Here is an 11,198-nt window from a genome sequence, read left to right as displayed (position 1 = left end):
TCTAGGCATCTATCTTTATGCTAGTACAACAACTGTCTTGATTATTGTTGCTTTGTAATGCTTTGAACACAGGAAGTATGAAACCTTCAACATTGTTCATCTTCTCCAAGAAGTTGCCTTAACATTTAATGCATTAATTTAATTTTGTGTTAAGAGAGAGAGAAAATATGGAAGGTTTTTTTCTTTTTCTTTTTCCAGAATATTTAATCAGACCAGTATCCTAGGGAACACATTTTAGGAAATAGTGCTCTTTGACATAATTCTGATATTTTAAAAATTCTGACTTATCTCCACCCACAAACAATTTTCAAAATTCACTGGGTTTTGATAACCTAAAAGAATCATTCTTTTTAAAATAAAAAAATTTAAATTTTATAATAAAAATTCAAATGCTTATAAACATTAGTAACAATTATAACATTGATAATTAACAGCATTATTATATAATAATGGCCTTGAAATAGTTTTAGATTTGCCTGAGAGGGACAGAAAATCCAATGATGATTTAAATAAGAAAGGAGTTTATTTCTTTCTTATGTCAAAATCCAAAGGTTGATAGCCCAGAGCAGGCCGGCCTCCTTTCCCAAGATCGCCTCATAGTATAACATGTGTTGATGGTGATAAGATAAAAAATGGAATATTTGAAATGACATAAGAAGTAACATTATTTGAAAATTCACTTGATAATAAATAGCAAGATGATTCTATTACTCTGAAGCAACTCTTAAAAGTGAAAAACTAGTACTATAGAGGAAATTATTTAGAGGATGAAAAACTCACTTGCATTGTGAGAATACATATATATATACATATATATATATATATATATATATAATATGTACATGTACATTAAGTACAAATATCTCTCAGTTTGAAATCTCACAGTGAGACAGGTAAGACTGAAAATCCCATTGCATTTCAGTAAATTTAATAACTTGTTACTACATTGCATCTGATGCTTTGTGTTCTTTCAAAAAACAGATCTGTCTAGCTATTTACACACGTACACTTGCATGGCACCTCTTGCTCTATAAGAGCAAAGTCCATCATTATTTCAGGAACAGGTGTGGGTCATCCTATATAAATTCCAAAAAGAGGACACACCCACTAGAATAGCATAGCAATTTGCGATTTCAAAGTGACCACTCCTTCGATTGGTGGGGCAAATTAAACACTTTCACACCACGATATATTACATATTACATATGAGGTAACCCTCCAGGCTTATGCTATACATTAGCCTACTATTGATCATTACCTGCTATGCATTTATACATACATAAACATTCACACACAAACACCTCTACTACATTCCTGCCATGTTCTACCATTTTTATACTTGGCAGTAGAATCTCTTTAAATTCAAGAATGTGATGCCTGATGAATATCAGTTCTTTCTAGTCCTGGCTGTTCCTCTGGGCCTTGCTCCTTCCTCAGCTCTCAGGCTTCTGTTAGCCTTTTCATCTGTGTTGGCACTTCCATTTTCAGTGATGAGCAATCCAAGTCTCTCCTGTTTTAACAGTAAAATCACTTTCATTATCTATATCCTCTTCCTCCTATTTCCCACTCATTTTCCTTCACTTATCATATTCATTTCTCCTAATACAAAACTGTTTTCTTCATCTCCATTCTCTTTTCAATCTGACTACAATGTTCGCCTTGAGACATACTAGGCTCTTTATTTCTAAACCCAGTGGGTATTTGTGAGTTACTCCAGTTATGCTTCCTGCAGCATTTGATACAGTTGGCTGTTTTCTCCTACTGAAACTATTTCTAGCTTGGTCATATTCTCATAGTCCGCCTGTTACTTCTTCATCATTCTTTCTTCAGTTCAGTTCAGTTGAGCTCACCCAGTCGTGTCCGACTCTTTGTGACCCTGTGGACTGCAGCACGCCAGGCCTGTCCATCGCCAACTCCCGGAATTTACTCAAACTCATGTCCATTGAGCCACTGATGCCATCCAGCCATCTCATCCTCCATCTCACCCCCTTCTCCTCCTGCCTTCAATCTTTCCCAGCATCAGGATCCTTTCAAGTGAGGCAGTTCTTCTTAGTCCCTTTCAAATAGTTCTTGTCAGAATTTCCCAGAGATTCAACCTTGATGTCTCTTTCTCAGTTTAAATGCCATCCCTGCTTTAGTACATTATATAATGAGCTTCTGCATTCCCAACAGAGCTGCAAACTCAAATGTCTAAAACAAATACATTGTCTTTCTCTGAAATGTTCTTCCTCATGTTTCTCTGATAAGCATCAGAGATACCTTCACCCTCTCAGGTACCCATTCTAAGTTTCTAATTCTTTAATGTTTGCTGAAAATTTATATGCTGAAATCCTAACACCCAATATGATGGTATTAGCAGGTGAAGTGTTTGGGAGGTAATTCAGTTATGAGGATAGAGCCCTCATAAAGAGGATCAGTACACTTATAAGAAAAGACACACACATGAGATCTCTCTCTCTCCCTCTCTGTCTTCCCTCATCCCCTCTTCTTTGCCAGGTAAGGGTACAACAAGAAGATATTCATCTGCAAACCAGAAAAAAGAGTACCCTCACCAAACACTAGATCTGCCAGCACCTTAATTTTGGACTTCCCAGTCTCAAGAGCTGCGAGAAATAAAATTCTGTTACTTAAGCCAGCCAGGCTGTGGTCTTCTGTTATAGCAGCCAAGGGAGAATAGTAGTTAAAATATACTAAAACTATTTTAAGATAAAATGATAGATAGAGTTTTATCCATTATACTTATTAAGAATTTTAAAATTCAAGTAAACCGTAAGAATACATAAACATTTTTCAAACATTCAAAGAAATGAAAACATTATTGGAAAATCAATCAATACAACAAAATGTAGGAAAACAGAAATAAAATAACATAAAGATAAAATAACTCAATAAAAAATAAAGCCAAATGTAGTAGTGAAAACTCCAAATACTCCAAATATAAATGAGTTCATTTTCCTTTTAAAAGATGGAGTAGTATGTAACCACTGAAATGGATGCTATAGAACTGTATTTAATAACATTGAGAAATTAGCCTGGTATAATAAGTGGAAAGAAAAACACATTACAAACAATATGTAGAATATTATCTCAGTTGATTAAAGTTAAGTGTCTGTGTGTATACACATACGAAATATAATTTGTCAGGAAATCACTGCATTATTAGTTTTATTTCTAGAGATGAAAATTTAAAATTTTGTTTTTTACTTTATTTTTATTGTAGATTTACTGTTTAACAATGAATATCTGTTATTTTATAATAAAACTATTTTCATATTTTAAATACATCTTAAAAATACAAAAGAAAAAATTCAATAATATGCTAGTTTTAAGAGACAATAAATGAAACGACCAAAATTGTTGGAAATTTTGGTTTTAATATTTTAAAAAATATTCAAGAAAGTTTTAATATTTTAAAAAATAATACCAATACAACTTAATGCATAAAACATTAAAAGAATGGTAAGAAAGTGAACAATAAACAATAGAAAATGGAAGAAAGGAATTAATGTGAAACAAACTCCAATTTATTAAAAGACAAAAAGAAAGAGATTTTAAACAGCAAGTGACAAATGAAATGCAAACATTTAGTAATTCTCTCTAGAGAGAGAACAAAAATATTTTTTTCTTTTTTTGGCTGTGAGGCACATGAGGGATCTTATAGCTCCCCATCCAGGTATTGAACCTAGGGACTCAGAAGTGAGAATACAGAGTCCTAACTACTGGACTGTCTAAGAATTCCCCAAAAATACTCTTTAATGAACTCCACGAGAGGAGCAGCCCTGACTGCCTCGGTGATGGCTGTGTACTGACGCTGGGCACAGTGCCTGGCACACAGTCAAAACTCATTATTAGCCAGGAATAAGAATCAGTTCTAATTTGGAGAGGATATAGGAAATAATAAACCGTACACAAGCCAAGTAGATAACTATAAATTACTAAATGAAATGTACCTAAAATTTACCAGAATCCACTGAGTGAGAAAAATAAAAACCAGAAAAACAGAGATACAAGAATATTTTTTTAAGTTGTTAACTACCTCTCAGAAAAGATGTCAGGCCCTGTTAGTTTTATGGGCAGTTTCCATTAAAATATTGGGAGAAAAATTATCAAGGTATTCCAGAAGCTAGAATTGAAAGCTTTCCAATCCATATCACAAGTCTTACATAATCTTCACAGAAATATTATATACTACTACAAAATAGAAGACTATACTTATGAATATGGATGCATAAATTCTAAAAACATGATTAGAAAATTAAATACAGTGGCATATTAAAAGAAGAATACACCATGACTGTGTAGATTTATTCAAGAATGAAAGCATGAGTTTAATACTAGACATTCTATTAATGGTATACATTACATTAATAGGTTAAAGAAGAAAACAACATATATATTATATTAATAACTACTAGAAAGTGTTTTTTATAAAATTCAAGTTGAAATTCTAAAACAAAAAAAGCAAAAAACCACAAAAGGATATTGCTTTAACTATGTAAAAAAGGAATTACAAATCAACAATAAAATTCAAACTGAATCACAAAATATTAGAGGCTCCCACCCTATTAGAAAGGGAAAGAAATAAAATGATGTGTTCAACACTGTTCTCTAGTTAAGACAATAAAGAAAAATGAAATGAGGTATAATTGCTAAAAGAATATAATTTGAAATGTTTTTATCAGTACAGAAAAACAAGCATCAACAGGCTTAAATAATACATAAGTTATTGTCTTATATAAATGAGCAGTCCAGGAGAGGTGAGTATTGAAATAAGGCAAATTTTAACATCATTATCAAGGAAAGCTATGGGCCCATTGATGAGACCTTCTTGATGAGGGTGGAAAAAGAGAGTGAAAAAGCTGGCTTAAAACTTAACGTTCAAAAAACTAAGATCATGGCATCCAATCCCATCACTTCATGGCAAATAGATGGGGAAAAAGTGGAAACAGTGACAGATTTTATTTTCTTGGGCTCCAAAATCACTGTGGACGTGACTGCAGTCACAAAATTAAAAGACACTTTTTCCTTGGAAGAAAAGTTATGACAAACCTGCAAACCTAGACAGCGTATTTAAAAGCAGAGACGTCACTTTGTGGTGCTGCAGTTCATGGGGTTGCAAAGATTCAGACACAACTTAGTAACTGAACAACAATGGACCCATGTTAAAAGGAGGAGATAGCTAGATAGTTAGATGGTGGGATAGCACCATCCTGCTTCAGCCAGAGATAGGGCTATCACGTTAAAGGGGTTATGGGCACAGTTCTATGCCCTCACTAACCATGGAAATCACCTTCCACTTCTAATACCCAAATAAATCCTGCCTCTGTTGGCCTGTACATGCTAAATCAGTTCAGTCATGTCTGACACTTTGCAGCCCTATGGACTGTAGCCTTCCAGGCCCCTCTGTCCATGGGACTCTCCAGGCAAGAATACTGGACTCAGTTGCCATGCCCTCCTCCAGGGGATCTTCCTGACCCAGGGATAGAACCCACATCTCTTGGGTCTCCTGCATTGGCAGGTGGGTTTTTTACCACTAGTGCCACCTTCCTTTGGCCTACCTTCTAGCTTATCAGTCCTTGAAGATGGGACAGCAAATTTTCAAGGCAGAAGTCTGACTTCAAATCATGATTCTGCTACTTTCTATCATTGTGGCCTTGAACAAATTGCTTAATAGAATTAAGTTTCTATGTCTGTTGGTATACTATGGGGCTTCCCTTTCTGGCTCAGCTGATAAAGAATCTGCCTGCAATGCGGGAGACCTGGGTTCGATCCCTGGGTTAGGAAGATCCCCTGGAGAAGGGAAAGACTATACACTATGAGATGTCAACCACACATAACTCTGCACTATGCTTAGTCACTGAGTCATGTCTGACTCTCTGTGATCCCATGGACTGTAGCCTGCTAGGCTCCTCTGTCCATGGGATTCTCCAGGCAAGAATACTGGAATGGGTTGCCATGACCTACTCCAGGGGATCTTCCCAACTCAGGGATTGAACCCAGGTCTCCCACATTCTTTACCATCTGAGCTACCAGAGAAGACCATACATAACTCAAATGGGCTATTATAAAGCACAAATAAACTATCACAGGCTTGGCATTTAGTGAAAACACTCACTGTGGGAAATATCATTCACCAGAATTCTGGGGCCTGGGATGCTACTTCTTTACAGAAAGAATCATCTGAATGAAAGATAAGCTAAAATTTCTAAGCATCAGGTGTAACTGATGATAGATCTGGATGTAGAAGATCTACATACAAACAGTACAGAAAAATGGGAAATGGATAATGAAGGGGCCATTTGAATGAGAAAGGCTTTTGGAAGCAGTGATCAGAAATTCCAGATTGAGAAAGACATACACTGATTACCTCCTGTGGGTTGTGCTATGTTAAACCTCTGAATCTTCACTTTCAGGGAAAGTTATAGTAGAGATTCATGTTCCTTGTCAAAGTTTCTGAAGTTAGATTGCAAATTATTTAAAATCAGACACAATTCTTTGGTTGTACTATGTCAGACTCTGGTTTTCGGGGGAGGGTTGAAGTAAGTTCTCATAGTTTAAAGTTACTGTAATTGTTATTTTATGCTAGTTTTCATGAATATACACACATATGTTCATGAAACTATACACGTACGGGATTATGCATATATACTTATTTATATCAATACTTGCAAATTCACCAACTCTAGCAGGAAGCTCTTTCTTACTCTTGGGACCTTGTCCGTCTTTGCTCTACCAGTTTTTCCTTCCTTTGTTCTACCGGCAAGCTGAGGCTTGCTCTTGTACTTCTCTTTTTTCCCATTTAATATTCACCTCTCTGGTAGCTCAGCTGGTAAAGAATCCACCTGCAATGCAGAGACCCTGGTTCGATTTCTGGGTCAGGAAGATCCTCTGGAGAAGGGATGGGCTACCCACTCCTGTATTCTTGGGCTTCCTTAGTGGCTCAGCTGGTAAAGAATCTGCCTGCAATGTGGGAGACCCAGGTTTGATCCCTGGGTTGGGAAGATCTCCTGGAGAAGGGAATGGCTATCCACTCCAGTATCCTGGCCTGGAGAACTCCATGGACTGTATAGTCTTTGGGGTCCCAAAGAGTCAGACACGACTGTGTGACTCACTTTCACTTTCTCATAACGTTTCACTACTTCTAGGACCCAAATCTAACGACCTTTTTGGGTTATCTAAACTTGCAGAAGCAAAACTCTGACAAGAATAAGAAAAGAAAGCAGAAAGTGTTCACATTATAAAGTTGTAAAACACTAGTGTTGTAGGAAGTTATCAACACAGTAGGAGATAAAGGATTCTTTGGTGGCCAGGAAATCAAGGGCAAGAACTACAGGACAGATGATGGGCAAGGCAAAGTGACATGTACATATTAAAGAAAATAAGCAAGAAATGAATGAGGCTATAATTCCACCCTGGGGGTTCTGGTGACAAACCACTCAGATTCTGACTTCATGGTAACATGTCACCACCAGCACCCCTCAGTGGAATTATAGCCTTGCCATTGTGGGGTTGCTTGCCTGTTATTATGCTCAGAAGAGTTTAGAAAATATGCCCAGTGTTGCTGAAATGAGAAGTGGAGGCAGCCAGGCATAGCTTGCAATCAAGTTCTTCCTGAAAATATTCCAAGAGAGCTTTGATGGGCTGAAAAGTGGCTGCCACATGGTCTTCTTGGTAGGCTATTTTTCAAAGAAGTTCATTTTCCATTGGATTTTTTCTGTTCTTCACTAGCCTCACAATTGTGATAGCCTCTAATTCCACACCACTCAGCCATGGGGCATTAATGGCCAACCTCATGGGAGTGGCAGCAACCCTGGGAGCAAAGTAAACTAATAGCCTCATATGCAAAGTTCTTGTAAAATGCCCATCACAAAAGGGCCACCTGCTTTGAAAGCTATTCCTTTTTGAATAGAGCACAGACAAGTGGATAATGGGAGAGTTGTGAGGAGAGCAAGGAAATTAAGGCTAAAACAGATATGAACCAAGATTGAATCTTTTAGAAAGATTTTCTAAAGGTATGGAAATCCTGGATGTTTTCTTGCCCGTAATCACCTAAGAATAAGAATAGTTTAGCTATAATCATAGTTCTCCTTTTTATTTAATTTCAATGAGTATTTATTTAAAGTAGTAAATTATGGTAGCTCCTAGGCATTATCTTGTTGAATGTGTAACCAAATAAATGTAAACTATCTACAAGTGTAAAGATATAAAACCATATGCAATTCTTATCCAATTATTAATAAAACCTGAAAGCCTTAGTCACTCAGGCATGTTTGACTCTTTGCAATCCCATGGACTGTAGCCCACCAGGCTCCTCTGTCCATGGAATTCACCAGGCAAGAATACTGCAGTGGGTAGCCATTCCCTTTTTCAGGGGACCTTCCCGACACAGGGATCGAACGTAGGTTTCCTGCATTGCAGGTAGATTCTTTACATCTGAGTCACTAGGGAAGCCCAGTAAAATCTGAATTGGTGTGTTCTTTCTCCTTGTTCCTCTACTCCTCTTAAACTGTTAGCATGGAGTTCCAAACATAACAGTTGCTTCAGAAGTGAAAGAACATTTAAATGAGTTTATTTACATAAGTGGATAGTAGGTAGATGGATGATGGATGGATGGATAGATGTTTCAAGTTTATAATTAAAATCTTCAGCAGGATAGAATATAGATGCCCACTTCATAGTCAAAGTCTTGACACAGTTGCATCTCATATCCTCACCTGTGGCAGATTTTTTATAGATCATGGCATTCACTTTACTAACTACCCTGGAATCTTCAGAATAAAGATCTCCATCATACAAGGGTACCTAAAATAAATTCTAAAATTGCTAATATATTTAACTAACATTTTGCCACCTATACAAGTCACATTGCAGTAATCCAGTTTAGAAATAAACTGGGTGGTAAGAATGACCAGCTTTCATGATGAGGACACAGTTTCCTTCCCACATACAGAAGCTTAGTTGTGTTGTTTTTCCCCCAACTACAGCTGTCTGTGGATACCTGAAAAATGACTCATGCAGAGTTATGATGCAAAAAGGCCTACTACACTACCAAAACATAACGTACTACATCTTCTGGGGTTTCTAAATCCAGTTCTAACATAATTTCTTTTTTCCTATTATTTGTACCAGTTTAAGAGAGAGAGAGATGTTAAAGAAGAAATGAATGACTAAGAGCTGGATTAAGCAAGTGAAAGTGACAGTCGCTCAGTGGTGTCCAACTCTTTGTGACCCCCATGGACTATACAGTCCATGGAATTCTCCAGGCCAGGAGTGGGTGGCTGTTCCCTTCTCCAGGGGATCTTCCCAATCCAGGGATCAAACCCAGGCCTCCCTCATTGCAGGCAATTCTTAACCAGCTAATGCCTTGTGGATTAAGAAAAAAGAAGGCAAATTATTTGGTATCATTTGCAAAACAGAAAACAAGGTATTTCAATAAAGCTAAACAGCTTTACAAGTTTTTTTTTTTTTAATGTACAGTGGATCATTCCAGAATAATTATAAACATTGTAAAAGTATTCACTTAGTATTTTCTTTTTTAATATTTAGGTAACTTTTTGTGACACCTGTTTTCAGTTTTTAAATTATGGTACAGAAGCACTTTAACTTTGTACTCATTGCTTGAATTTAAAAAATCAGCAAAACTTTGCATTCTTGGGCCCCTCTTTTCCCTGCAAAGTCAAGAGAGTTTAACCTCCAGAGCCAGATGCAAAACGTTAAAGCCCACTATACATCCTTCATTTATGATCTCTGTTGGCTTGATTGCTATTTCATACTTCAGGTTGCATTTTAAACAGAATATTTTTCTCATTTTATCCATGATTGCTTGTCATTGGAATGTAAGAAAGCTCTTGATTTTTTTATTGGTAGCTTTACTCTCTTATGACAAAGGTTTTTCAGGTGATTCAAATTTTCTAAGTGGGTGATCGTTTTACCTACAAATAATGTTTCACTTTTCCATTCCAGTAATTACACCACTTTCTTCCTCTTCTTGTCTTAATTGTATTGCCTAAGATATCCAATACTGTTTTGAAAAGTAGAGATCCTTTATCAGCTATGTGACCTTGGGCAAAGTACTTTAACCCATTTATGTCTCCGTTTCCATATCTGTAAAATTGGGATACTATTATCATTAACTTAAGACAGGTGTTATAAATCATTAAGCTCTTAAAGAATGGAAGTGCTTACTCATATAGCACTATGATTATTTTATCCATATCATAATGCACATTAGCAATTTCCAAATAGTGATACAGTGCTCATAATCATCATTTTAATGGTATATAATATTCAATTGAATCAGTGTGTTTTCATTTTTATTAATATTTGTGTTTATTCAAAATATTTGAGGTGTTCAGAGAATGTAATATACAAGGCATCTAAAATATGAGTGCTGTAATGCTAATGTCCTTGCCTAATTGCTCTTTCAAATGACTTTCAGAAGAAGTGAGTTGAAAAAATAAACACATGTACATGAAGAACTGAATCACTTTGTTGTACACCTGAAATTAATAGAATGTTGTTAATCAACTATGCTGCTATATAAAATAATTTTTTTTAATGAATTAAAAGATTTATGTAAAAATGGTCATTTTTGGGAAAAGTACCATAGTAATTTTTACTTGATGTGGAAATTAGTAACAAATTCTAACCGTGGTCTATCCCAAAGCAATTTTTATAAACAATATAAAAGAATATGTTAATATAATATGAATTTTGAGATAGAAGAGAATTTTCACAATATATATTTGGTCCAATCTTCTTATTTTACAGATGGGCAAACAAACAGAAAAATTCCTTAAAATTTGGCTGTATTTGTGAAGAAACTATCAGACATTTGATGACAATATTGTGTTTAGTTTGCTCATAATGCATCATTAATTTATTAATTAATAAGTATTTATTGAACATTCATGATGTAAAAGGGCTGCATATGCAAGAATAAACAAAATGATCCAACAATCAGGAACAATATTCAAATGTTAGAAGCTAAAAAAAGCTCTAATAAAAAGCCTAGACCATGTGGATGGAATATTGACCAACATCCACACGCTAGATAATCAGAAGTCAAAGTAAGTGAGGCATTTACTTAGTACATACAGCCAGTAGTAACCCTTCCCTAAATATACACCTTACCTATTTTAGTAACATTGCCAAACCTATACCCTTTTCCAAGCTAGCTTCTATCCTGGATGACTGCA

The sequence above is a fragment of the Dama dama genome, chromosome 8 (genome assembly GCF_033118175.1).
Source record: "Dama dama isolate Ldn47 chromosome 8, ASM3311817v1, whole genome shotgun sequence".
Taxonomy (NCBI): domain Eukaryota; kingdom Metazoa; phylum Chordata; class Mammalia; order Artiodactyla; family Cervidae; genus Dama; species Dama dama.
This window is presented reverse-complemented; position numbering follows the sequence as displayed.